This window comes from Geotrypetes seraphini, chromosome 9 (genome assembly GCF_902459505.1).
Source record: "Geotrypetes seraphini chromosome 9, aGeoSer1.1, whole genome shotgun sequence".
NCBI classification, from domain to species: Eukaryota; Metazoa; Chordata; class Amphibia; order Gymnophiona; family Dermophiidae; genus Geotrypetes; species Geotrypetes seraphini.
Window position 1 is genome coordinate 97,104,398 of NC_047092.1, and position 22,427 is coordinate 97,126,824.

A 22,427-nucleotide genomic window follows, 5' to 3' on the forward strand; every position below is an offset into this window, starting at 1 on the left:
TGCCTCTGAGAGGGATTCCATGCAGCAGTCAGTGAGGGAAGCCCGCAGCAAAGAATTCACATAAGAAGAAAGTTGAAGGTAAGAAAACCAGTCTGTGGGCCTCCAACCATGGTCGCGTTGAAGTTCCTCAAACGTTTTTAAAGTACCTGATGAATGGACTAGTTGAAACACACATTGATTAGATCGTGAATTCCACACCCCAGAAGACACTGGGTCCAGGCCCACTGGGAATGCGTCATTGCCCCTCAAAGGTAAGTAAGGAGTCACCTGGAACGGGATCCGAAGTTGATGACACAGCAATTTCCAGAGACGTCTCAAAGGCAGTAGGAAGAGATCCCGTGCTGAGGAAGTTTTCCTTGGCAAATGAGGAACATGAAGCAAATAACTAAAATGGTAAGGAGCACAAAGTAAAAGTTCCTGAGTGGAGGCCGAAAAATATCCAGTGCCTCTAAACCAGTCATTCAAATGTCTCATCTGACACGCCTGAGAGAGCATTCGAAGATTACGGAGACCAAATCAACCTCGATCCCGAGGGCGTGCCAAATGGGACAAGGATAATCGAGCTCTCTTCCCATTCCACAAAAACTTTTGTATACATTTCCCAAGCAATTTATCATGACGAGCAGATAATAAAACAGGGAGTATTTGAAATACATAGAGCCATTGAGGCACTAGCACCATATTATACAAAGCTATTTTACCCATTAAAGAAAGTGGATAGACCCTCCAATTCTCCAATTTTTGAACCGTTGTGAGGACCAGAGGGTCTATGTTAAGGGTGTACAGTTGAGTAAGGTCTGTAGAAATAACAATACCCAAATAAGTAAGGTGACCTGACGCCCATACTAGAGGAAACATACCCTGCCATTGCGTCTGCACCTCCGGGGTCAATGGATTTTGACTTGTTCAACATCATACCTGAGTACATACTAAATTCATCTAACAATTCTAGTGCCCTAGGGAGAGAAATTGTGGGAGATCCCAAAGTTAATAAAAGATTGTCTGCATAACCCAATACTCTTAATTGGGAATCCCCCTCAGGCATGTCCTGTAAGACATCATCCCGCATTATAGATGACTATCACATCTTTTCTTTTGCCGGGGGTGGTCTCTATAATTGTCCTTCATACATACACCACCACTAGTTTAAATGCCTAGAAATATATTGTCTAAATTTCTCTGCAAGGTTTCTTTTTCCTGCTGTAGTAATATGTAGCCCATCAGTGCAATATAGCTTCTTGTCCTTCCATGTATTTCCCCATCCTCCTATGTACCTGAAGCCTTCTTGATGACACCAGGCTTTGAGCCATCTATTAAAGTCCTCTGTGTTTTTCACTCTTTGCTCTCCCTTTCCATATGCAGGCAGTATTTCAGAAAAAGCTAAAGTCTTTACAAAAGATTTCAAGCCCTCACCAAGCTCCCGAAAAGCTTTCTATGCTGCATGAGTGGAGTTGTTAGCCAGGTCATTTGTTCCCAGATGGATAACAACATCATTGTTAAAAGCCTTAGTTTCTTCCTTAATTATAGTCAGTATTTGCCTGGAACTCCTGGTAGCTTAGGATCCTGGAAGACATTTCACTATTTTGGTCTCCTCGTCTTGTGTTCCAAGGTTAATGCCTCTGATGATGGAATTCCCCAACAGTAATAGTTTTCTGTTTTTGGCTTTTTTATTTGTGCTTAGGGTGTACTTATTCTCTTGAGTTACCTTCATTGGTTTCAGTCCTACCTCCCTTCTGTTTTCTTGAGTATCTCAGTGCACTAGTGGAGCGAAGGAATTTTGTAGAAGTAATATTAGTGAAGGTTGCAGTCTTCCTGAGCTTACTGTGACCCATTTATTCCTGGGCTGTTTTATTCTTTGAGGTAGAGGTGGTAAGTTGGTATGATTTTGTGGAGTGATGGAAGCTGCTTTAATTGTATTCAATTCCTGTTTAAGTTTGCAGAACTCCTCCTTAATACTAGCAAGTTGAAGACAGATGGGGCAAGCCTTAAGCCTCCAAATAGTGTGTCTTGGAATTAAAGCACCACAGTGATTGCATAGAATAAAGGTCATCTTGATTGGTTGTGAAGTGACTTGATTTGAGTAGTCCTGATTATTTGGGTCTCTATATATGGTCCCTGGGGTGGGTGGGACTATAAGTCTTACCCTTAGTCCTAAGAGGAGGAAGAGGAAATAAGATTTAACAAAGGAAAGAGAAGGGGTTTTTTTGTTTGTTTTTTTAAAGTAAGAAACAGGGAGGAGGAGAAGAGAAATTAAGCAGATATAATGCTGAAAAACAGTGAAAAGAGCAGAATATGAAATGCTGAGTAACTTAGCTTTTAGAAGTTCACAGGGCAGACTAGTTCACAGCACTCTCCAACATATTGATTTTTCCCTTTCAACTTTTCTCCTTTTTTCTTTTCTGCCTCTGTCCACTCAAATTTCGCCCTCTTTCTCATCCTTCTCCTTTTTAAATTTTCAGCTACCTATCAATTTTCCATCTCTGTCTAAATCCAACTTCTCTCCCTTTCTCTTCCCAACTGCCCCCAGCCCATCTCTCCCCCTGTCTGCCTGCCTCCCCCCCAGATCCATTTCTCCCTTTCTCTTCCCAATGGTTCTCCCTTCAAGTATCTTTTCCCCTTCATCTCATTCTCTTCACAGCCCAGCATGCCTTTCCCTCCAGTGCCTGTCCTTCGCTCCTCACAGCCCAGCTTGCCTTTCCCTCCAGCACCAGTCCCTCTCTCCTCACAACTCAGCATGTCTTTCCCTCCGGTGCTGGTCCGATGTTGCCGCCAAGCCAAGGAGTCTGCTGGCCTCAACAATTCGGCAGTGTTGTACATGGCTCCCCCGCTTACTTTTGCCTGCTGCGGTCTATCTCCAATGACCCGTAACTTCCTGTTTCCGCCCAGGTGGACCGCGGCAGAAGGAAGCAGGAGGGGGAGCCATGGACAACACTGCTGAAGCCGGCAAACTTTCCGGCATGACGGCGACGTAGTACTGGCGTGGAAGGGAGGACATGCTGGGCTTTGAGAAGGGAAAGTTCGGGAGCATTGCCACGGGCCTTGTGTTTGACAGGTGCTTTAGAGGGAACTGTTTCTCTTCATGACCAAGTATAGATACAAGATTAGTCCTTGGTTGGGCAGGATAAAAGGCTTAAAGAGTTAGAATAAACTATTAAAAATTTAAAAACAGGTCAGGGAGGAATGTTAAAAGATAATGTGAATATCATCAGGAAATTGGAGGTGTTAGAAAATTTTGAAATGAACCTCCATTTTTTTTACTTTCCAAAATCACCATTATTGTTACTTTTGGAGATGTTAAAGAAGTATTTTTTTAAATATCTTTATTCATTTTGAAGCCATAAGTAAGTGCAACATAAAATACAATCATATTACACTATAAAAGTACTTAAATAGAATTAAAATTTTAATCTATGACAAATAGATATATCACACCCCCCCCCCATAATTATATTCAAAAAGTACACTCAAATTAAGAAATTAAAAATATGTTACAACCCACCCTGGACATGTATGACCAAAGAGCAAAATGAACAATCACTCTTTGCAAAACTTTGTCAATGGCTGCCAAATCTTCAGAAACTTTTTGTAATGTCCCTGTTGTATAGCCATAATATGTTCCATTTTTAAAACGTGACAGAGACTCCCACCAAAAGGTATAGTTCAATCTATCCCAGTTTTTCCAATTCCTTAAAATAAGCTGTATGGCAACCCCTATCATAATAAAGAGAAGTTTATTATTATGAGATGATATTTGGCTTTTAGCTCTCATCATAGTGCCAAATAGCACAGTGTCATATGGAACAGGGGAGCCAGGGCGCGAAGACCACTGTAGCAGCCGTGAGGAGAGGAGCAGAAGCAGCGGAGGCAGGGGAGAAATAGCCGGTGAGAGAAGCCGGAAGAGTTTTTCTTTTCTTTTTTTGTAGGAGGCAGCAGAGAGGAGCGGGTAGCGGCGAGAGGAAGCTCCGCCCACCCCCTACACGTCAGCAGCGTCATCGCCCCGACTCCCCCTTAACAGGAAGGGAGCCAGGGCGCGAAGACCACTGTAGCAGCCGCGAGGAGAGGAGCAGAAGCAGCGGAGGCAGGGGAGAAACAGCCGGTGAGAGAAGCCGGAAGAGTTTTTCTTTTCTTTTTTTGTAGGAGGCAGCAGAGAGGAGCGGGTAGCGGCGAGAGGAAGCTCCGCCCACCCCCTACACGTCAGCAGCGTCATCGCCCCGACTCCCCCTTAACAGGAAGGGAGCCAGGGCGCGAAGACCACTGTAGCAGCCGCGAGGAGAGGAGCAGAAGCAGCGGAGGCAGGGGAGAAACAGCCGGTGAGAGAAGCCGGAAGAGTTTTTCTTTTCTTTTTTTGTAGGAGGCAGCAGAGAGGAGCGGGTAGCGGCGAGAGGAAGCTCCGCCCACCCCCTACACGTCAGCAGCGTCATCGCCCCGACTCCCCCTTAACAGGAAGGGAGCCAACGGCGCGCGGCCATTCGGCGCGCGGCGAAGGCGAGCGGCAAAGGCGCTCGCCTTAGCGAGAGTGCCTTTGCGAAGGGCCTTGAGAAGGGTCGAGAAAAGACAGACAAGGACTTCAGAACACCAGGTAAGGAAGAAGCGAGCACGCATGTAGGGAGAGCACACGCACAAGAAGAAAACACACAAGACAGCAAAGGATAAAGAAGCAGGCTTCGGGGACAAGAAAGAGGCCCAAGGGAGGCTAACAGACCCACCAAAACAAAAAGAGGCAGAAGAAGTAGACAGGAAAGAGCCAAATACAGGAGAGAGCACAGAGCCCGCACACATAAGAACATAAGACAAGGGAGAGGACATCTAGTGGACTCCGAAGAAAGAGAAATGGAAGCAGCAGGAACCCGGAGGAGCTTCCCAGTGTACTGCACAGAGTGTCATATGTATGACTACCTTCCCTCGGGAAGGCAGGCATACATATGCAGTCGGTGTCAGGAACTGGAAAGCCTGAAGAAGGAAGTTGGTAGACTGCAGTGCAGGGTTCAAGAGCTGGAGGGACTACACATCTCAGAAGCACCTTTCAAGACAACTGAGGACCCCGCAGGAGAAAGCCACATCGAGGAGCAAGTAAGGGAGCTTGAAAGATTCATCGAGGAGGCCTACAGGCAGGCAAAAGAGCAGGATCATCAGCAGCACTGGAGCGAGGAAGCTACAGCTACACAAGATGGAGGACATGGGCCAACAGATGGAAGACAGGGGCCAACAGACGCCGAGGATGAAGGATCGCATGGAAGAGTCGTGCAAGCAGAGACGACGAAGACTGGCGGGTGCCCCGAAAGAGAAGAGCTAAACCACACCGAGGATACAGACTTGAGACCTGTGAGGAAGCTGAAGAAGGGGAAATCTGCAGTCGTCGTGGGAGACTCAATCATGAGAGAAGTGGACAGTCACGTAGCAGGAGGGAGAGAGGATCGGCTAGTGACCTGTCTCCCAGGAGCAAGAACGAAGGACATCACCGACAGAGTCGAGAGGATCCTAGACGGAGCAGAAACAGAAGAGACAGCAGTGATAATCCACGTGGGAACAAATGATGTCAACAGGAGAAATTACAGCAGGACTACGATAATTGAACAGTTCAAGATCCTGGGAAGGAAACTGAAGCTGAGGACACAGAAGATAGCATTCTCAGAGATTTTGCCAGTACCGAGGGCAGACGTGAAGAGGCAGTCCGAGCTACAAGCATTAAACGCATGGTTGAGGAGATGGTGCGAAGAAGAAGGATTCCTTTTTATAAGAAACTGGACAACTTTTGGGGGGAAGAACAAGCTCTTCAGGAGGGACGGACTACACCTGAGCAAGGCAGGAACGAGACTGCTAGCAAACAACGTCAAGAGAGGAATTGAGCAGGCTTTAAACTGAGAAAAAGGGGAAAGCCGATAGTTGACCTGACGTCGACGGTTCGGACAAGAGTATCCAAAGAAGATACTGAGAGGGAAAAATGCTGGGAACAGGCAAGAGACGAACAACAGAAGTTGTTGACCAACAAAAAGGACAATCAGATAAAATTAGAGGAACAGGAGAGATCAGAAAATCAGGATGCAGACGAAAAAGATACACCAAAAAATAAGGAACAAAGGAACAGAAAAGATACACCAAAAAATAAGGATGAAGGGAACAGAAATGAGGGACCGACAGCCCAAATAGGGGATGGTATGGGGAGCAAAACACATGTAAAACCAGCAGAGAAAAGAAAAGACCAGGACTTAAACTGCTTGTACGCTAATGCAAGGAGCCTAAAGTCCAAAATGGGAGAATTAGAAGCCATAGCCATAAAAGAAAACCTAGACATCATTGGAATCACGGAAACATGGTGGAACGAGGATAACCAATGGGACGTAGTGCTGCCAGGGTACAAACTCTATAGAAGAGACAGGACCAACAAGAAGGGTGGAGGAATAGCACTATACATAAAAGACACCATTCCCTCGACCGGAGTGGATATAGAACCAAAGGCGGAAGGACTGGAGTCATTATGGGTCAAATTACCAGGAAAAGGTGGCCTTGACATAAGATTGGGTCTATACTATCGTCCACCTAGACAAACGGAAGCAAACGACAAAGATCTGGCAGCAGAATTGAGGCGGGAAGGCAACAACAGGAATGTGACAGTAATGGGAGATTTCAACTACCCCGGGATAAACTGGAGTATTGGAAACTCAAACTGTGCGAGGGAAACAGAATTCTTAGAGGCTGTGAGCGACTGCTTTATGGAGCAGCTTGTCAAGGAACCAACAAGAGGAGATGCCACTCTTGACCTAATCCTCAACGGATTAGGGGGACCTGCAAAAGAAGTGGAAGTAGTAGGGCCAATAGGAAACAGTGATCACAACATGATCCAGTACAAATTAGGAGTAAGTACAACACAAGGGAAAAGAACCACAGTGACAACGCTCAACTTCAAGAAAGGGAACTATGATGCTATGAGAGCAATGGTAAGAAAAAAACTTAGAAACAGCTCAAGGAAAACAGAAACTGTAGAGCAAGCCTGGTCTCTATTCAAGGGCACAGTGCAAGAAGCACAACATATGTACATCCCCATATTTAGAAAAGGGTGCAAAAAAAACCGAACAAAAGACCCCGCATGGATAAACAATGAGGTGAAGAAAGCAATAGGAGACAAAAAAAAATCATTCCGGAAATGGAAAAAGGACCAGACTGGGGAAAACTGGGATGAACACAGGAAAGGCCAAAGAGAATGTCACCAAGTGGTTAGGAGAGCGAAAAGAGAATACGAAGAGAGACTGGCCAGGGAGGCAAAAAACTTCAAATCATTCTTCAGATATGTTAAGGGGAAGAAACCGGCGAGGGAGGAAGTAGGACCGTTGGATGATGGAGATAAAAAGGGAGTGATAAAGGAGCAAAAAGAGGTAGCTGACAGGTTAAACAAATTCTTCTCGTCAGTCTTCACAAGCGAGGACACATCCAATGTACCGGAACCCGACGTGATCTTCCATGGTGATCAAGAAGAAAAACTGTCGGCAATAGAGGTGAGCCATGAGGATGTCCTCCAACAGATAGATAGATTGAAAAGCGACAAATCACCAGGCCCAGACGGAATCCACCCTAGGGTACTAAAAGAACTAAGAAATGAGATAGCGGAAATACTCCAACGAGTTTGCAACCTATCCTTGAAAACTGGAGAGATACCGGAGGACTGGAAGATAGCAAATGTTACACCTATCTTTAAAAAGGGGTCAAGAGGAGACCCGGGAAACTATAGGCCGGTAAGTTTGACATCGGTTCCAGGCAAGATGGTAGAAGCACTGATAAAGGACAGCATCTGTGAACACATCGAAAAAAATGGGCTGATGAAAGCGAGCCAACATGGCTTCTGCAAGGGAAGATCGTGCCAAACAAACTTACTGCACTTCTTCGAGGGGGTAAACAGCCATTTGGACAAAGGGGAACCTGTAGACATCATCTACCTTGACTTCCAAAAGGCCTTTGACAAGGTACCCCATGAGCGGTTACTTAGGAAGCTGTGGAACCACGGGGTGGAAGGGGACGTACACAGATGGGTCAAACACTGGTTGGCAGGCAGGAGACAGAGGGTTGGAGTGAAGGGTCACTACTCGGGCTGGAGAAAAGTCACGAGTGGAGTTCCGCAGGGGTCTGTACTTGGACCGCTGCTGTTCAATGTATTTATTAATGACCTGGAAACGGGGACGAAATGTGAAGTTATAAAATTTGCGGATGACACTAAACTCTGTAGAAGGGTCAGAACTACGGAAGAGTGTGAGGCCCTACAAAGAGACCTAAGCAAACTGGAGGAGTGGGCAAATAAATGGCAGATGAAATTCAATGTAGGGAAATGCAAGGTCATGCATATAGGGAGAAAGAACCCGATGTTCAGCTACCAAATGGGGGGATTAGTATTAGAGGGAAGTAACCTTGAAAGAGATTTGGGTGTACTGGTGGATACAACAATGAAGTCAATGGCGCAATGCGCAGCAGCCGCGAAGAAGGCGAACAGAATGTTGGGTATTATTAAAAATGGTATTACGACCAGAACGATAGAAGTCATCCTGCCGTTGTATCGGGCAATGGTGCGCCCGCACCTGGAGTACTGTGTTCAATATTGGTCACCGCATCTTAAGAAGGATATGGCAATACTTGAGGGGGTCCAGAGGAGAGCGACACGAATGATTAAGGGCATGGAAAACCTTTCATACATTGAAAGATTGGAGAAGCTGGAGCTCTTCTCCCTGGAAAAGCGGAGACTCAGAGGAGACATGATAGAGACCTACAAGATCATGAAGGGCATAGAGAAAGTGGAGAGAGACAGATTCTTCAAACTTTCAAAACATAAAAGAACAAGAGGGCATTCGGAAAAATTAGAAGGGGATAGATTCAAAACAAATGCTAGGAAGTTTTTCTTTACTCAGCGGGTGGTGGACACCTGGAATGCGCTTCCAGAGGATGTAATAGGGCAGAGTACGGTACTGGGGTTTAAGAAAGGATTGGACAATTTCCTGTTGGAAAAGGGGATAGAGGGGTATAGATAGAGGATTATTACGCAGGTTCTGGACCTGTTGGGCCGCCGCGTGAGCGGACTGCTGGGCACGATGGACCTCAGGTCTGACCCGGCAGAGGCATTGCTTATGTGCTTATGTTAGTGCCACTGGATTTTCCATTACTTTGTTTACCTGATCCCAAATGGATCTCCAAAATTGATGTATCAAGGGACAATCTATAATCATAAAACGCTAAGCGTAATTGCGCACTCCTACCTGCGTGATCCATGATCCTTAGGTCCCTGGCCGGCAGGAATGCGCATGCGCGCTTTAATTCCCCCCTCACTCACTGTAAGGCAGCACTCACTGTAAGACAGTTCATCGTCGTTGCTCCCCTCACCCCAGAGCACCCCTCTTCGATGCACCCAAACCCACGTTGACTCTCCCATCCGACCCTCCCATCGCGAGACGACCACAAACCTCCCGACTCCAGCAGCGTCCGCAGCACTCTAAACCATGCTGCTTCACAGCCTTCTGATTTCCTCTGCTGTGTCCCTGATGACATCGAGACAGAGATGTGGCAGAGGAAATCACGGGCAGTAGAAGGCCGCGAAGCAGCGTGTTTAGAGTGCTATGGATGCTGCTGGAGCTGGGAGGTTTGTAGGTCGTCTCGCGGTGGGAGGGTCGGATGGGAGGGCCAGTGGGGTCTGCTGCACGGTGGCGGTAGTGACAGAAACAGTTCTACTGCACAGGGGGATGGGAGGGAGGGAGGGATAGAAAAATGCCGGGTTCTACTGTACGGGGGGATGGGAGGTAGAAATCGAAAGATGTTGCTCAAGGGTTCTACTGAACAGGGGGATGGGAGGGAGGGAGGCAGGCAGGCTGGCTTTGGGGGGTGGGGGTGGGTGTGGGACAAAGTCTGGAAGGCAGTTAGGGGGACATAGGAAGGAGGCACTGGGGGCATTAAGGCCATAGGAAGGGGAACTGAGGGCAATAAGGACATAGGAGGCACTGAGGGCACTAAGGGCACAGGATAGAGGCACTGGGGCACTAAGGACATGAGAAGAAGGCACTGAAGGCAATTAGGACGTAGGAAGGGGTACTAAGGACATGGGAAGGAGGCACTGGAGGCACTAAGGACATAGGAGGGGGTACTAAGGACATAGGAAAGGGCACTAAGAACATAGGAGGCACTGAGGGCACTAAGGACATAGGAAGGAGGCATTGAGGGCACTAAGGACATAGGAGACATTAAAGGCACTAAGGACATAGGAAGGAGGCACTGAGGGCACTAAGGACATAGGATGGGACACTAAGGACATAGGAAAGTAGCACTGGGGGCACTAAGGACATAGGAAGGAGGCACTGAGGGCACTAAGGACATAGGATGGGACACTATGGACATAGGAAGGGGACCACGGAGAGACAGGCAGGCATGGCGCAACAGAGAAATACAGGCAGGCAGGGGGCCAGGGAGACAGAGATAGAAAGAAAGACAGACAGACATGGGGCCAGGGAGAGACACAGACAGAAAGAATGACAGACAGCGCCCAAGCAGAGAGAGACAAAGAAAAAACAACAGACAGACTGACCTCTACTCTAGTACCCGTTAATGTAACGGGCTTAAACACTAGTAATATAATAAACGATCCAATGTCCCAGGTTCAAGATGGCAGTGCCAGCATTTATTAGACTTGGAACTATCTAATTTTTGTAATCTAACCAGAGTCCAACATGCTCTATGTAACAAGAAAAACCATGTTTGTCTCATAGATGCAGACACCGTACATCTCATCCTCCAAGTCCAGATTCGTGGCCATTGAGATGCAGTAATCTGATGCTTTATCTCAATGCTCCAAATGTCACGAAGACCAGTTTTTGGTTTCTTATTTAAAAATCCAGATATTAATTTATGCCACTGAGCGGCCTGGTGACCCAGGAAATCCGCCTGGAAGTACAGGAACAGCAAACTATACTGACTTTTAAGATTTTTTCCAGTCAGGGAACCCCTCCTGAATGGCCTGCTTCAACTGCAACCACCTATAACTTTGAGTATTAGCAATACCAAATTTTTGTTGCATTTTCGCACTACCCACAGGCGCTGCTCTGCACAAAGAGGACCTAGACATCATTGGAATCACGGAAACATGGTGGAATGAGGATAACCAATGGGACGTAGTACTACCAGGGTACAAACTCTATAGAAGAGACAGGACTCACAAGAAGGGTGGAGGAATAGCACTATACATAAGACACCATTCCCTCAGCCGGAGTGGATATGGATACAAAGGCGGAAGGATTGGAGTCATTATGGGTTAAATTACCAGGAAGAAATGGCTTTGACATAAAATTGGGACTGTACTATCGTCCGCCTGGACAAACGGAAGTAAACAACAAAGAACTAGCAGCAGAATTGAGGCAAGAAGGCAAAAACAGGAACGTGACGGTAATGGGGGATTTTAACTACCCCGGGATAGACTGGAGTATTGGAAACTCAAACTGTGCGAGGGAAACAGAATTCTTAGAGGCTGTGAGGGACTGCTTTATGGATCAGTTCGTCAAGGAACCAACGAGAGGGAATGCCACTCTCGACCTAATCCTCAACGGACTAGGGGGACCTGCAAAGGAAGTGGAAGTAGTAGGACCACTAGGAAACAGTGATCACAACATGATCCAGACCAAATTAGAAGTAGGTACAGCAAAAGGGAAAAGAACCACAGTGACAATGTTAAATTTCAAGAAAGGGAACTATGATGCTATGAGAGCAATGGTAAGGAAAAAACTCAGAAACAGCTCAAGGAAAGCAGAAACTGTAGAGCAAGCCTGGTCCCTATTCAAGGGCACAGTGCAAGAAGCACAACATATGTACATCCCCAGATTTAGAAAAGGGTGCAAAAAAAACCGAACAAAAGACCCAGCATGGATAACAAATGAAGTGAAGAAAGCGATAGGAGACAAGAAAAAAATCGTTCCGGAAATGGAAAAAGGACCAAACTGGGGAAAACCGGAAGGAAGGCAGGAAATGCCTAAAAGAATGTCATCGAGTGGTTAGGAGAGCGAAAAGGGAATACAAAGAGAGGCTAGCCAGGGAGGCAAAAAATTTCAAATCGTTCTTCAGATATGTTAAAGGGAAGCAACCGGCGAGGGAGGAAGTAGGACCGTTGGATGATAGAGACAGAAAGGGAGTGATAAAGGAGGAAAAAGAGGTAGCCAATAGATTAAACAAGTTCTTCTCGTCAGTCTTCACAAGCGAGGACACATCCAATGTACTAGAACCCGATGAGATCTTCCATGGAGACCAAGAAGAAAAACTGTTGAAAATAGAGGTGAGCCATGAGGATGTCCTCCAACAGATAGATAGATTGAAAAGCGACAAATCACCAGGCCCAGACGGAATCCACCCTAGGGTACTAAAAGAATTAAGAAATGAGATAGCGGAAATACTCCAACGAGTTTAAAACCTATCATTGAAAACTGGCGAGATCCCAGAGGACTGGAAGATAGCAAATGTTACACCTATCTTTAAAAAGGGGTCGAGAGGAGATCCGGGAAACTACAGGCCGGTAAGTTTGAGATCAGTTCCGGGCAAGATGGTAGAAGCACTGATAAAAGACAGCATCTGTGAGCACATAGAAAAAAATGGGCTAATGAAAGCAAGCCAACATGACTTCTGCAAAGGAAGATCGTGCCAAACAAACTTACTGCACTTCTTTGAGGGGGTAAACAGCTAGTTGGACAAAGGGGAACCCGCAGACATCATTTACCTCAACTTCCAAAAGGCCTTTAACAAGGTACCCCATGAGCGGCTACTTAGGAAGCTGTGGAACCACGGGGTGGAAGGGGACGAACACAGATGGGTTAAACACTGGTTGGCAGGCAGAAGGCAGAGGGTTGGAGTGAAGGGTCACTACTCGGACTGGAGGAGGGTCACGAGCGGAGTTCCGCAGGGGTCGGTACTCGGACCGCTGCTGTTCAATGTATTTATTAATGACCTGGAAACGGGGACGAAGTGTGAAGTTATAAAATTTGCGGATGACACTAAACTCTGTAGCAGGGTTAGAACTGCGGAAGAATGCGAGGACTTAGAAAGGGACCTGAACAGACTGGAGGAGTGGGCGAATAAATGGCAGATGAACTTCAATGTAGGGAAATGCAAGGTCATGCATATAGGGAAAAAGAACCCGATGTTCAGCTACCAAATGGGGGGATTAGTACTAAAGGGAAGTAACCTTGAAAGAGACTTGGGTGTACTGGTGGACACAACAATGAAGTCAACGGCACAATGCGCAGCAGCCTCGAAGAAGGCAAACAGAATGCTGGGTATTATTAAGAAGGGTATTACAACCAGAACGAAGGAAGTCATCATACCGCGCGATGGTACGACCACATCTGGAGTACTGTGTCCAATATTGGTCGCCGTACCTAAAGAAGGACATGGAGATACTTGAGAGGGTTCAGAGAAGAGCGACAAGAATGATAAAAGGTATGGAAAACCTTTCATACGCAGAGAGGCTAGAAAGGCTGGGGCTCTTTAACCTGGAGAAGCGAAGACTCAGAGGAGACATGATAGAGACTTACAAGATCATGAAGGGCATAGAGAAGGTAGTAAGGGACAGATTCTTCAGCCTATTGGGAACTACAAGAACAAGGGGGCACTCGGAGAAATTGAAAGGGGACAGGTTTAGAACCAATGCTAGGAAATTTTTCTTCACTCAGAGAGTGGTAGACACCTGGAATGCGCTACCGGAGGATGTGATAGGACAGAGTACATTAAGGGGATTCAAAGAAGGATTGGACAAGTTCCTGAAGGATATGGGGATTGAGGGATATAGACAGAGGTAGAGATAGGATCATGAAAGGGTATAGATAGAAGAAAAATGGGTTTAAAGGGTTTTAGACAAAGGATCACTTACAGGTCATGGACCTGATAGGCCACCGCGGGAGCGGACTGCTGGGCGAGATGGACCCCTGGTCTGACCCGGCAGAGGCAACTTCTTATGTTCTTATGTTCTGAAGGTAATTAGCTAATACTCTTCCCGCTTTATTCAAGTTTCCATAATACTCTTTCCTAGCCATTTGAGAGGAAATCTCATTGTATTTGTATTTAGCTTTTAAGAGGGCCTGCAAAGAATTTTGTTCCCATTTCAAGGTCAATTGTGACTCCAAGTATTTTATAGTAATTTTTGACTGAAATTCCTCAATAAAGTTGGAATCTGCAAGCAATGTATTATTGAATCTCCAGATATGTCTACTATAATCTTGTTCATCTATCTTCAGTTCAATCCAAATTCCACCATTATCTGAAAAAATAATTGGATCTATGGTGGCCTTTGTAACCTACTGCATTAATTGATCTAATATAAATATATAATCTATTCTGGAAAATGATTTATGTACCTGGGAGCAGAAAGAAAATTCCCGATCATTAAAATGAAGAATCCACCAAATATCTTTTAAACCACAGTATTGTACCAAGTTATCTAGCCCTAATGATTTTAGTACTTTACTAGGTTTTTTATATCCAATATAGGATCCATAACTGCATTGAAGTTCCCCGCCACCACTAAATTAGAAGCAGCTAGTGTCAGAATCAATTGTTGAAGAGTTTAAAAAAAATATATTTTGATTTGAATTAGGTGCGTAGATATTCACAAGCCTCAGAGTATCTTTCCCCAAGCTCATATCCACCAGAACTCATCTCCCTTCAGGATCTGCAGAAAACAATTTGAATGTAGCTGAACATTTTCCACTAATTAAAATGGCAACCCAGCTTTTTTCCCTAAAGCGGGGGCAAAAAAAACAATGCTTAACCCATTCACCCTCTAGCTTTTTTGCCTCCATGTCATTTAAATGGGTTTCCTGTATGTAATATATATCTACATTTTGTTTTTTTAAGAAGTTAAGTGTGTTTTTCTCTTAATCCGATAATTGAGACCATTGACATTTAGAGAAAATATTTTCAGAATCATTTTGTCACTAAAAAAAGGAAATGGAACCACAAAACATATTCCTTAACTCCATTAATACCTTACAACACCATTTGATCAATACACGTCCACACCCCTACCATATAATCCCACTGATCCCCCTCCCCCAAGAACATATGACAACTTGAAAGCGCACATATAGACAAGCAACCCATTGTATGGGCCCACAATACCACAGTAGACCTTGACTCAAGTGTTTGGGAACAGATTTGGTTATCCTCCTTTAAGGCTTTGAAATCCTCCACGGTCTTGCAAACAGTACTCTTTTTATATCACAGGGTCTACTGGACACCACATAAACTCTCTAAAGTGGATCCTTCTGTCTCGAACAAGTGCTGGTCTTGCTTGCAAAATGTTGGTACTTTAGATCATATGATCTTTCATTGTCCTCAGTTGCAATTATACTGGTCTGATATCTGGTCAACGATATGCCGGATTCTCCCCATTACTGAAGAGTTCTCATTTCCAATTCTCATATTTGGAGCAGCTGCTCTTAAGAATCCTCTAGATAAGCATGAGTCCAAACTACTTAAATACTTTTTACTTATTGCAATTAAAACGATATTGTCTCGCTGGAAAGACTTTTCCTCCCTTAATCTTAATGTATGGTAGAATACAGTCATTCTATATTCTAAATATGAACTCATTGCTGCTGAGAAAACTAATTCCTCTCATTCTTACAGTAGAGTATGGGCATCTGTCTTGGCTTATTGTAAACAAAGAGAGACTTGACAATTTTACTATACCCTCTTTATTATATGATAGCTTACCCTCTATGCTTGTAAAGATGCACTTTCTCAGTTTAATACTATGAATGTCAGTTTGTAAATGACCAGTCTATTACAAATCTACTTACATCATTATTGTTGTCTAACTGCATAACACAGTTTGCTGTTTATTGTTTATTCTGTCTTTTTAAATTTAATAAAAAAAAGATTGAACACAAAAAAAGACAAGCAACCCCAAACCCCTCCCCAGGCATCCTAAATATTTCCCCCCTTAAAAAGTATTATTAATATCCATCCCAGAATACAATAATAATACATTAAAAACATGAACATTACATGTAGTAAATAAATAAAAAGGATACTAAAATAATTTTTAAACAACTATAAATAAGACTAATGATTAATATTAATAAATATTATAATGAATTTCATGAATATAAGAAATAGAAATTTATAGTTATCTAACTAGCTATAATTCCATAATTCCCTTATCAAACCAATATTCATGTAATAATAATTAAAAGACCCTAACAGATCAAAGACTCATTTTTAAGTTTCTTAAAATGCACAGAATCATAAATATATCTATAGAATAAAGTAAATATTATATTAGTCTTTTCACTTATTACTTATTAATACATAACAATATATATATATTTATGTATTTAACACCAAACACATATTTTCCAATTGAACTAATCAATTTTGTGACAAAGTTCATTCCTCAATTACATCTCTGAATTTAACCTATAAACATAAGCAATAACTTAATAGCTTTAGTCAAAAATAACTAGATAAATAAATAAACAAATAATTTGTTCCTATAAGATATATTCCTCTCTTCTTTTTTTGATCCTCTGAGCATCCCCTGCCATCTGTAGTTACTCTAAAATCAATCATAATACATTGTAAATAGAACTATCTGGATCTTCTAATTATCTTGAGAAGTTTCCTTCAGTAGATATCACTGAAGAAAAACACCATTTCCTGCTGCTGCTACTTATAGAAGGATCATAGGTGCAATCATATACATCTTTGAAACATAGCAGCAAATCCAAGCATTGTCACTTTTAAGCCATCCCCTCTCTGTGTCTTTTTCCTTACAAAAAGCAATTGAGCAATAAATAGGTAATTAATAATTAAATAGTGAAACAAAGCCCATAAGAGTACCAACTTCATGGTAGATCTGGGTGTCTGGAGAATCCTCACTATTCCCAGCAATGAACAAGGAGCAGGACTATTTGTATCCTTAATAAAGACGATCTCATATTCTGACAAATCCTGCATGAACTCCATCAGGGTCCATGTAAGCGCCATCTCAGCCTTCCACGACAAGATCAACAACGGGGCACTAGCGGCCCACCTTCTGGTCTCACAATTCATGAATGGGCTCAAGAACCTCCACCCCGTAATACTGTGACCCGTACCATCCTGGGACCTCAACATCATCTTGCAGCAGCTCATGGTGCACCCCTTCGAACCTATGGGATCAGCCCCATAAAGCTAATCACCTGGAAGACTGTCTTCCTCATAGCAATCACGTCTGCCAGATGGATCAGTGAACTGGAAGCCCTCGTCACCTACACGCCTTACACCCAGATTTTTCATGGCCATGCATCACTCCGAACCCCCCTGGGATTCCTACCAAAGGTGGCCTCCCCCTTCCATATCAACCAAGCCATTGTACTTCCTTCCTTATACCCGGAGCCACACTCTAATCAGAGAGAACGACTACTCCACACCCTAGATTGCACTCGCACTCTGCGCCTCTACTTGCATGGCACCCAGAACCATAGAAAGTCATCCCAACTTTTTGTGGCCTTTGACCCAAACAGACCAGGCATTCCAGTCACCAAGCGCACAATCTCAGCATGAATCATGGACTGCTTCACTTTCTGCTACAAGAAGGCAGGCCTCGACCTTGCTGACAAGGCCATAGCACATCATTTGAGGGCCATGGCATCCACACTGGCCAACCTACAATCCACCTCATTGGAGGACATTTGCAAAGCGGCCACATGGTCCTCCATCCACACCTTCACTAGGCACTACTGCCTTGACTGCCCGCTACGGACCACAAGTAAATTTGGCTGGTCAGTCCTCCAGTCAGCAGGAGCTCCACCAGATCAGGGACCCGAGCCGGCCGAACCAGGCCACCTCGGAGACTCAGACATGGGGGTGACAAAAGCAAGACTGACATAGAGCCAGCGGAAGGTGAAACAATGTTACTTAGCCAGTGAAAAGGAAAATGATGTTACATTATACAAGCATGTACACATATATGTACAGACTGTGTTGAAAGCGGGGTCGTTGGCTTTGCTGCCTAAGCCATGCCATTTAGGAACCTTACATTCCAGTGGTAGTTATACAGTCAGTGTCTGTTCTAGGTGCAAGTACAGCCCTAGAGCAGAGACTAAACTAGTGTCTGTTCGTTTATTCATAGAGGTATTCATGAAACTCCAGTACTTTTGAAGTATAAAAAGGTCAGAAAATGTAAAGAAAGTATAGCTAAAGAAAAATAGAACTCTAGATATCTCTAAATTTCCCTACAATAAAGAGAACCTCGGTATTACCTAACTTAATTGGTCCCTATGCTCAAATGTGTTGTGTTATAGTACCTGGAATTAAATCAATAAAGTGTAAAATAATGCACAGTGTTAAGAAAACCCAAATATATGCTTATTATGGAAATGTAACTCATATGCAGATAATGCACTCAGTGAATGCACATCAGATATAAATTTTCTTTTTCTGTGTGTGTTGCAGGAACTCATTTCTCAAATTTAAATTAAAATCATTAAAAGGACTGATGATATCAGCAGTTACACCCAATTAAACCATACTGTGTATGGAATACAGTAATATGAAATAAAATTTAAAATACAGAATAAACAAAATATTTTCTGAGAACAATGCATGAGGACAATGATAAAGAAAATACAGTTGTTAACACAATATCAGAATAAGTCTATTGAATTATGCAAAAGCATAATTAAAATTCAGAAGCCTAATTCAAATGGAGTGATTTAAAGTAACGTGGTTTAAGATAAAGTCTGTTTTTTTTCCGTCAAAAATTTTTTATGAGTCCAGAAAATGTCTTTGCAAATATTTTTAGCAACTTGTAAGGTCGGAGTCTCTAAATTAATTTCAGTGAAATTGAAATAATGGCTTTAAAAGTTCATGCTGCAGCTTTTCAGAATTCAAGCTTGGCTTTTTCTTTCTTTCTTTCTTTTGCCCAAGGAAAACACACCCGTACTGTTACAACTGAAAAATAAGCACATCTAATTAGTTGAACAAAGACAAAGGAACTCTGAAATTCCCGCCAAAAATTCAGCTTTGGAATTTTCTCTGTGTTCTCCATAGCTCTAGTGGTGGAATGTGGTACTGCTCCTTTCTTCAGAGTGCAGTCGATGGCACTGTAAGAAAACATACTCATTAAGATGGGAGAACAAAAGAAACACTTTCAAGCCTTCTCCCCTCTGCAAACAGTGCTAGTTCTTGCATCGCAGAGTCACAGTCTCTGTGTTGAATTGTTGAAAAAGATTCAAAGAAGGTTTCTTAACTGAAACACAAAACACACAGATTAAATAACCTTTTACAGGGTCCTGTGATACCAAATATGGCCACAGGAAAATTTAAACATGCAGACCCATTCTCTACATAGTAAAATTAGACTTTCTTTTTTTTCTAACATCAGGGAATTATTCTCAATCCATATTTTTTATTAGGTTCCTATCCTGAAGAGCTTACTAGTAAAAATTAAGCAAAATTCAATTCCGAATTCATCCATTTACATAAAAGTTTATTATAATTGTTCATTTCTGGTAACAAGGTTAACAAGCCCTTTGTTTCACATTTATTTCAATTTTCAAAAAAAAAATATAGGTACTTAACCTCTAATCTTCTTAATCTTTTTATTTTTAACTTCCCAAATTTAATTTTAAAATGCATTTAAATTTAATTACTCCCTAATCATACATTCCGGGCAATGCACAATTTTAAAAGCCACTCAGGGGAACAAAAATACATATTCAAGACTAATTTTAACCCTGAGATAAAAATACAAAGGCAGGGAAAATGGTTTTTCCTTATGCACACTGTCACAAAAACAATATTTCTTTTAAGCATGGCATCTATTGCTAGAATAAATCTTTCTTTGAGCACAAATGTATTCTTTCACTACTAAAAATATTCCATCACTCTTTCCTTAACATATTTCACAAATCTTTCTCTAACCTACCTTGCATTCAAATTCCTGCTTTGAAAACAGCTAGACATTTAAACTAGCTATTAAACTTTTCTTTTCCTTTTCACTTAACCATCTCGTGTAAATATCACCTTCCAATTCCTTCTAATCCTACATTTCTTTTAACACTCTTATAACCTTTTTAAAAATAAAGAAACAAGGGAAAAAGTCAAGCTACATAACGTCCCTTTTTTTTCTTTTTCTAAGATGCATTCATGCATAAATGGCTCGTACAGAGCCTTCAGGCAAACAGCTCCTAAAACTACTAAAGTACCTCCATTGTTCTTAAAACCGCAGGGATCATTTAGCTATATAAACTCTGCTCTTCCAATACACTGCAAAAACCCTTTTGAACTTAACAACATACGTAAACTTGCTTTGTTTCCTGAACATCAAAAACAACTTTGAATTACATTCTCGCAATTCACAAGAAACTGCATGCATTTCCCTGTGTATGCTAGTAAAGTTTAATCAGAGAGAGACCACATTGTTCTAGGTCCTGATATTCACACATCCTTAATTTTAAATTCCTATGCTAGCTAATAGTTAAACAGAATTTTTTCAACCGATACCTGTATTTGAAAAATCCTAGAAGTTCAGACAAAGAGATCTCCATGCTGTGGAATTTCCCCCCCTTCCTCCCTCTTCCCCCTCCCCTCTGCCTGGTAGAGAACAAAGGAGAAGCTCAAAAAGCCCGCCCTCCAGCTCACGTGATAGCTCTGTGGAAGGCATCGAGGGAGAAGAAAGAGGAGGGGGTGAATTCCCTCATTTGTAGCCCGCTCTTTCAAACAAAGGAACTGCACAGTGAGGGAAAACCTTGTACTCAAACTAATTCAGCAGCTTTTAGCTTCACAGAGAGCTTTACTTTCCAAGAAAAAATAGGGTGAGTTCAGAGAAACAAAGCTTAGACACACAGCAGGGCAGAACAATTTTTTTTCTCTTCAAACTCAGTAACTTCTATTATGTCAGCATTCGTAGCTTAATTCAGACAAGCAGATGACGCGGCTCAGCAAAAACTTGCCGGCTTTCGCACGTTCACAGTGGAGAAGCAATGTGCACGGTTGCTCTCTACTGGGCACTTCTACCTTAATTTTTTTTTATTTTGTTAGTAACATAACTTAATTTCCACTAACTTCACACCCCTCTACACACACATATTTATACATTAATTTACATATGTACAAGCATGCTACTTATTGTTAAAAAAAATTTCCCGTTTTCCTCTCCTGCTTATATCTTAAAGATGCATCTTAATAGTTAAAATAGACATATACTTACGGGTTTTTTTTCCTCCGGTTTTCCAGCCATTTTCTGCTTTTTGCGTTACCGTTTTACGATTACCGCACCATGCGCATAAACAAGTCACATGTTATACTATGATAACAAGACTTTACCTTTTGATACCAACCATGTGAAATCTCTATTCACTCTAGAGTTTCTATGAATAACCTATAAGCTTTAACGGCGTCTCAGAACCCCGGGTTTCGGCACCAATTGAGCAAGGGACATCGACGCATTTTCGAAAGCTTAGGTTTGAAAATAATAACACATGCAAAATGACACCAGCGCAAGGTTTTCAAAATTATAATTAAGATTTATTGAATTATTGTTTCTATTTTTCCATTATGAGATCAAAAGAATCAAGCATAATTGCTTAACAGTTGCGCTAATGGGAGATCATTATAGTTGCCAAATGCTGGCCCTCTCATAACGATCTCGTCTTCATATCTCCGGTCATTCTATTATATAACTTTTGGCTCAGTGACATCATCAAGTTTGACAGCCAATAACATTTCACCAAAGAGGTGGTCTTAAAAGTTGGACAAAGGAAAAAATTCCTCCATGTTTCAAAGTTAGACAGTTTTAGAAAATTACTTTTGATTTCTGAATTAACATTATAACATATTCAAGAGAATCTACAATTATTAACAGGGTGCTGAGAAGTTCTCAACCTCTCCCTAAATTGACAGGTTCAAATTACACAGAAACCTTAGTCTGGAGGAGGAGGGGGGCAGGTCCCCCTCTCCTCCTAAGCTGACAGTCTCACACACAAAAAGAGCAGGAGTCTCTGACTTAATTACTCCCAGATGTTGTTGTAGGATTTCTTTAGGTTGCAAAGATATATACAATAATATGTTTTTCAAAGCAACACAGTCATACACTTCACTTCAATCATATTTGTTTCATTCACTCTTTGCTTGGCCAAGCTTTCCTTCCATATATTCATTCATTCAAAACTATATTTAATTCAGTTTGGGATATGTTATCTTTCTTTACCAGTCTAAAGCAAGCACATGTGGTATTAATTAACACCACGCTGCTGAGAGCGGGGAAACGAAACAAAGGACAAAGAAGACAGAAACTAGTCACTGGCACAAAATGGTGTCCAAAGACAGAACAGATATAGTAAAAACAGAGAACCCAAATTGGTTTCCTTTCTGATCTGACCCAACAGCAAAGTCCATAAAAAACACCATTCTTTCCCTTATTTTAATCTGTAGTGTGTTTT

General features: G+C 42.6%; 1 protein-coding gene across 9 annotated transcripts in view; it reads left to right on the forward strand.

Moving 5' to 3' along the window:
- The window catches only part of PPP2R3A (protein phosphatase 2 regulatory subunit B''alpha), a 1,177,159-nt gene that overhangs the window by 1,060,075 nt on the left and 94,657 nt on the right, over positions 1–22,427 (forward strand). The gene's annotated exons all lie outside the window — the stretch shown is intronic.